Below are 7,809 nucleotides of genomic sequence, written 5' to 3' on the forward strand. Positions count from 1 at the left end.
AGACTCCGCCATAAATACATTTATCTATTTAGTACTCTATTGGAAATAAGCCTCCTGAAGAAGCTTATCCTTTCGGTACTCCGTTATGAATAAATATTACCCATGATAGAAGATTATCTATATCTGACACAACAGTTTAGAGCAGCAGCTTATTCAGCAGCTTGAAGCAGCAGCTTACAAGCAGCTTACACAGCAGCTTGAAGTAGCAGCTTACACAATAGCTTCCTTTCTTTTATAAAAAGAGGAGAATTCAGTTCATTATGTACATAAGTTTGAAGTTTGAATAATATATCAGTTTCTGTCTATACTTGTCTTTATTTTACTTTCTTTATTTTATAACATATTTTTCTTTTTGGTATTGCTTCCAGTTTTATTTTTCCCTCTAAATTCTCTCCCGCTACCTTCAACGAAATACGCTAAATTGGCCAAATAGTATACCCTTGAAATCGGTCAAACAGTGTATGCTTGAAATCGGCACCAAGAATCTCTATCTCCCTATATCTCAACCGGAAACTAAAATCGTCGGCTCTATCACAGTCGCAGACACCTTCACAATCGCCGGTCAGTTTCTGTCTCTATTTTTAAGGTTCGATTGGGTGGGTTAGGAGTTGATGAAAAATTACTATTGGCTGGGTCTAGGGTTTCGATTATCGAAGTATAATCGCCAGCACCATCTCAATCGCTGCTAAGTTTTATTCCAAGTCGCTGCAATACTAATTTTTTGGGTCGTTGCTGCTCAAAATACAAATATATATTAAGACATTTTGTTAAATCTATTTGATGATTCTGTCATTTTGTTTCTTTTTGATTTGTTGAAATCATCCGAGTGAGTGCTTGATATGGATTACGGATATGCATTAGGGAAATTTTTCCGTTCTTGATAGTCCCTGTCGTTTATTTGATGTGCAAAGTTTTCAACTGCTTATTCACTTTAAAGTTTAAACTATACTTAGCACATCTGATGTGCTTCATATCTAGCTCTTAACATTTTTGTGCTGAGAAACTGGGATTGCAATTTCTTGAAATTTTAGATTCAGTTAATTACAAGTTAGAAACCTCTATGACATATATTGCTAAATCCTGGTATAAGAGATTTTCTTATATTTCTGTATAAGCAGTGATCCTACTTTTAAATTTAGCAATCTTCGAATAGAAAAATGTTGCATTCTACTAAAATAATATGTTGGTTTTAGCTTTACTGTTTGAAGGAAAGGTTTTTAGATGATCAGTTTGAGCATATCTACAACTTTTTTCTATATCGGGTTTCTGGAGAGTATATCTTCTATTAAAAATATTTGTTTGACATTCTTCTCATAACATATATTTTTTATAAGGTAAAGATTTAAGCATACAAAGAGGAAACTAGTCAAATGTCTAATTTTCTTTACTGTTGCTTAACAAAGTTATTGAGACATCGTTATTGTTTAACTCTCCATCATCTCTTTTTATGTAGGTTTCGAGATTGTTACTGGCATCATTCTCCTTCACTTTCTTATCTTCATCGTCAAAGTATTCTACTTACCAGATACCCAAACACTTGAGCCTAAGCCGATTTGTGATTTGTGATGTCCAACTATGGCAGTTTGTGATTTGTAGAGATAATTTTTTTTGTGTTAGCTATGTTGTGATTTGTGATCTTTGGATGCTGTGAAATTGGCGGAAAACTGATTGGATTGATTCCTCTATTTTTCCTAATGTTATATGTTTACTTTCGATTGTTATAAGCTATTCATAGCAAATTATACTTAAACAAAATCCTGTTAATTTAAGTGTAAAGTAATTCTATTTGAACTGTGGATTAGGTGGATGTGAACTAGTCGGTTCGTTAGCTTTCGAGATATCTCCGTGTTAATGCTCCATTGATTCGACTATGTTAATTTTTTTCCAGATATATTTGTGACTTGGATTCTGTTCTAAATTGCTGTTAGTTCTAGTTTCGCCTTATGCACTTTAAATCACGAAAGTGTTACTTAATAGTTGCTATGCTAGGAGAATGTTTTTTTAAGATTTGCTACTTGTTAAGAAAAGAAATGATCAATTTTAAATCTAGTCGTTTAAATATTAAACTCTCCCAGCTGGAATAATAAGTTAGTTTTTGTGAAGTTCACCTACCGTAAGTCAGTAATGTAGATGTTAATTTAATTTGTGTTTTCTTATGTCTCACGTAGCATGTTCATAGGTTGTGTCGTTGTTTTTGAATTAAAGTTTAGAATTCTATCTCATGTCCAAAATGCCAAACCTAAGTTAGCAGCCTGAAGTGTCTCACTTTATGAATTACAAGTCATAATCTTGAGGAAAACTCTTATTTAATTGAAATATGATATTTGGCTTAAAGTATATATATTTATATGTATATCGCCTCATATTTTACTCGTGTTTCGTAAATTTCGAATGTAAAATGTATTGATTTATACTTATTTATGGTGTTTTTATATGTAGGAATCATCCAAAGGCAATAGGGGGCGAAATGTGATAGATTAGAGCGAAAAAGGAGAAAAGTTAAAAATGTCGATTTCCAGGGCCCCAATTTCCAGAATGTTTATTTTTTCAGTGCCAGGGCTAGTGCCCCACGCTACCCTGGGTGCAGGTGATGGGAAACATCTCCTACTTCGCTTGGGACAAGGTTATTTCGGTCCGAGACCCTCCCCCAAACTTGTATAAAAGCAAGTCTAAACCTATTTTGGAGGATATCTAATATACTTTGAAAGAGAATTCATATGGAGGAACACACACCACGCTTGGAGGAGATTCCTAACTAGTTTTTCTTCTCTTCTCTTCCTTTAATTTCATAGTTTCTTAGTTCTAGAGTTTTGGGTGCTACATGAACATTGTAGTTTGAATTTGAAATTGTTCTTATTATTTTATCATATTGGTTTATTTATTCAATCTTGCGCTTAATTATTTGATTGCTTGATCACCAATTGAATATTATCTACGAATCTAGTATTGAACTCGGGAGAGAGAATTCTAAATTGCATATATAAGATTGAGTAGAGCGAGATCTTGAACTTGAGTATCGAAAACGGATTTGCGGTTAGGATAGGAATATACCTAATCGCCTTGCTTGGTTATTATACGGGAATTATTAATGCGTTCTTGTTAATTCTAATTCCATAGGAATATAGGCGTTAGGTTAGCTTGAATAGGCGAGTAGTACTTCGGAAGAAGGCTACGAGCAATATTAATCATGTCAATCAATAAACCAGATAAATTAATAAGATGATTTAAGTGAAAAACTCAATGGGTTTGTTAGCTAACCCATAATTCTGGAATATTTTCTCCCATTGAATTCGTCTCTAATATTGCCAGCTTATTTTCTTTAATCGCTTAGTTTACTACTCTAGATTTGTTTAGTTAAATAATCACATCTTAGGAATCGTTTGAATGGATTAATTGTTTGGGTTTAATTTAGTTGATAGTTAATCACAAGTCCCTGTGGGTACGATATTTGGACTTACAATCTTATATTACTTGTCGACCACATATACTTGCGTGTGTGTTTTGGGAGAAACAAAATACACGTGTAGCAAGATAAAATAAGTTTTATTTTTATAAATCCTTCTAATGCAAAGACATCTACCATGCTTATGTGTCCCAATGAACCTTTTAAGAGTCCATGCTTGCTTTTTCTTCTTGCTGGCTTCAAGATACTTCCCAAACACCAAGTTGTTTTTTTCCTGTAATTTTAGTTGTTAGATTCTCGTTTCTAAAATCAGTTCTTTTTCTCCGTTAGTTCTATCATTGCTAAATAATACGGATGTGGATTTTATAGTTTAATCCTTTGTTTGAATGAATAACTCATTCAAATTTGTTAAGCTTAAATCAAGTTAAAGGAGTTATATATATTTGTTATTTACATTTAGTAGTAGTTGCTGTTGCACGACGCACCTATCTTCTTGTTGATGACAATCATGACTTTCTAGGGATTGTTTTTTTGGTTGAGTGATGCTTCTGTCTGCTGTTCGTGAACCAAACAAAGCACAAGCAACCACTAAAAGGTTAGGGGTATAGAGAATACTAGCCTAACTATGAGAGGATTTGTTACATGTAGAAGAGTGCTTTCTAATTCAACTGGTGAGAATTTTTCATGTGGAATTAAAGTTGTTTGACATTGGTTTTTAGGAAATAAAACTGAAGGGGGTTCTGAAAAGAGAATAATTTGGTGAAACCAAAGACGATTCATGATACTTAACAAACCCATACTAAGGAATTAATGCATAAGAGTAAAGACGGGAAGAGGGTATCTTTTATTGAATTAAAAAAAAAGTTATATTATATAATTGGAACATAAGAGTGAAGGAGAGTTTTTCTTAGTTATTTGACGGAAAAAAGTACACAAACAATTAAAGACTTATAAAACGAAGTCCAAGCAAGTGTGAAAGTTTGATTAATCATAACACAAAAGGAGGTGAAAATAAAAGTCAATAATCAAAAGAGAACTTGTCATGACCTAATTTTTTCTCCGTTGGGTATCGTGATGGCACCTAATCTTAGGGACTAGGTAAGCCTAACATTTACTGAATAAAAATAATAATTAAATAACATCTAACAATTTTTGAAATAATAATCTCTATAAAATTTACAATTCCCTAAACCCGAAAACCCATTCCGATACGAGTTCAACCATACTAAAATTATCAATTTCCGATACCAATTCGTCCATCAAATCATGATTTTTCATTTTGAAAATTTTCTTCAAAAACCTTCATTTTTCTCAACTCAAAACACAAATTAAATGATAAAAATAAAAATAAAATCATGAAATATAATAGATTCTAGATAAAGAACACTTACCCAATCGATTTTCTTAAAAAACCCACAAAGAATCGCTCAAAACCGAGCTGCACAAGTCAAGATATGATAAAAATGGCCTAACTCTCGATTTGAAAAATATATTCTGCTGCCCAGATGATTATACATCGCGAACGCGGAAGAAGGATCGTGTTCGCGAAGAAGAAAAATGAGGGCTGCCAAGAAGGCCCTTCGCGAACGCGAGTGAGGGAACGCGAACGCGAAGAACAAGGGACAGGAAACTACGCGAACGCGAAGTGTAAATGACCACCAGTGCACAGAGCCTGGTTTTTACTACGTGAACACGGAAAAGAGGATGCGAACGCGAAGAGGGGGACGTGCAGAGCTACGCGATCGCGAGACATACTACGCGAACGCGAAGAAGGAAAATGTGGCAGGTCAGCAGAACGCTACGCGAACGCGAAAGGCACTTCGCGATCGCGAAGAAGGACATCAGACACTAGAAACTAGCAATTCAAAACCTGAAGAAATGATCCGTAGCCTATCCGAAACTCACCCGAGGCCCCCGGGACCCCGTATAAAGACACCAACACGTTCTATAACCTAACACGAACTCGCTCGATGTCTTAAATTACATCAAACAACGTCGAAACTACGAATCGCACCAAGAATCAAACTTATGAATTTTCAAATCTTCCAACTTCTAAAACTCGTGCCGAAACCTATCAAATCAACTCGGAATAATGTCAAATTTTGTAGGCAAGTATCAAATAACATAACGGAGCTGTTCCAACTCTCGGAATCGCATTCCGACCCTGATATCACCAAAGTCAACTATTGGTCAAACCTCTCTACCTTCCAAACTTCAACTTTTCCAACTTTCGCCGAAATGCTTCAAATCACCCTACGCACCTCCAAATCCAAATCCGGACGCACGCCTAAGTCCAAAATCGCCATACGAGGCTGATGAAATAATCCAAAACCCATTCCGGAGCCGTTTATACAAAAGTCAAATTCTGGTCAACTCTTACTGCTTAAACTTCCAAAACTAGAATCCTTTTACCGATTTGACTCCGAATCATCCGGTAACTGAACTCGACCACGCACGTAAGTCAATACACATAATATGAAACTGCTCAAGACTTTATGCCGCCAAACGGGACTTAAATTCTCAAAACGACCGGCCGGGTCGTTACATCCTCCCATTCTTAAACAACCGTTTGTCCTCAAACGTGCCAAGAATCGCCTCGAAGACGTCAAATCACTAAATGCACACATCCAAAATACACCCGCGGGTGACCCCACGTCACCCCAATCCACATAAGCCCGACGACACCATCTTAACTGTAATTTATCCCTTCCACTAACATCAATAAGCCTTAGAGTCAACATTTCCACCATCCGCTCGTCTTCAAAAGACCTGATTCTAAATCCACACCCGGTATCAGTCCCAACTAGGTGCAACCACTTATGCCTACACCCACATAGTATAACCACACTACATGACACATCACACATAGGCCCATAATAACAATTCTGATCACAATAGCTGCCCGTAATCAAATCCAGTACCGACAATTAGCCTCTTATCCGTTAGAACCCTGTTTCAAACTTCCACAATGCTGACAATGATACAAGAAACACAAAGACCTCATAACTATACGCCCAGATCAACAAGTCACAACTAACGCCTCCGGGCACATACCCCGCAAGCTCAAACTCAGGAAGCACAGAACGAAAATGACTGAACATATAAGGAGAAACACATAAGAGAAGTATCAAACAAGCCCGACAGGCACAACTCTCTATCAGTACCATCCTACGAATCAATTTAAAAGGAAAAATTAAAGTATATGAACAAATCACAAAGATCTCATCCTGATATAACTTCCACCGCGGAACGCATGCAGTCTCAAAAATATCAAATCACATGGAATCGCGAGGGTCTCACTCTCAAATCTGAATCACAGGTCGAATACACATCATACTAATGGAAATCTTCCACTAACTCAATTCTGCCAATAAAATCACAACACTTACTAAACTCTCACTCCGGTAGAGTATCAAATCACAATCTTAACCAAATTACTCAGGAATCACATCAAGCCTACCATAATGGACAACAAGAATTCACTTCTAGCCTCAAAACTCTCAATAATGGATAAAAACAAATGATAGACAAAGGCTACCACTCACAGAATCTTCCAACAGGGGCAAACACAAATACAGAATACTAAGTCATGAACTCACCCATAGGTGGAGACTCACCCCGATAAGCAGAACTGAAACAAAATACTAATGGTGCCTCTCGGTAACAAATCAATAGCATACCTGTATGACATCATCTGGCGCAGCAGCCTCAAGCCTACTATATTAAACATATCAACGGGCCAGGCCTTTCCCTCTTGCGCGCCCTCTACTCGCATGAATACCCCGCTGTGACACATCTGTCTGGAGTTTGGGATAATCTCTCACCATGTGGCTGGTATCTCCACACTCAAAGCAACCCCTCTGCTGACATGACTGTAGGAACTTTGCGGTACGAGTACTCTGAGACCCATGAGTACCTGAAACACCGTGCGAAGCCTAAAGTGCAAACTGAACTGGCTGACCCACAAAACCTCTACCATGCCGTACCCTGCCTCCAAAATAAGGACCAGTAGATCTCTCCAGTCTATGCGGCTTCCTAGCCTCCCTATCCTCTCTCTCCTGACCTCGCATGTCCTCTCTCTCATGGCCCCGCCTGTTATCTCTCTCCTGATCCAACATGCCCTCTACTCGGCGAGCGATCCCTACCACCTGCTAAAATGAAACATCTGACTCTAACTCTTGAGCCATGCTGAATCGAATATCATGCCTGAGCCCCTCAATGAATATACGGACATGCTCTCTAACTGTAGCGACCAAAGCAGGTGCATGTCTGGCCAAATCTCTGAATCAAACGGCATACTCTGACACTGACATAGTGCCCTAACACAACTGCTCAAACTCCGCGTGCCATGCATCTAGAATGGACTGAGGTACAAACTCTCTCAGGAACATCTTTGAAAACTGAAC

General features: G+C 37.4%; 1 long non-coding RNA gene across 1 annotated transcript; it reads left to right on the forward strand.

Annotated features, from left to right (window-relative positions):
- Positions 1-294: 294 nt before the first annotated feature.
- LOC107776923 (uncharacterized) lies at positions 295-2,886 on the forward strand. The gene is made up of 3 exons (XR_001646089.2): positions 295-561; positions 1,454-1,509; positions 2,440-2,886. It is a non-coding gene; the product is annotated as an uncharacterized LOC107776923 (long non-coding RNA).
- Positions 2,887-7,809: the final 4,923 nt, after the last annotated feature.

The sequence above is a fragment of the Nicotiana tabacum genome, chromosome 15 (assembly GCF_000715075.1).
Source record: "Nicotiana tabacum cultivar K326 chromosome 15, ASM71507v2, whole genome shotgun sequence".
In the NCBI taxonomy this organism is placed as follows: Eukaryota; Viridiplantae; Streptophyta; class Magnoliopsida; order Solanales; family Solanaceae; genus Nicotiana; species Nicotiana tabacum.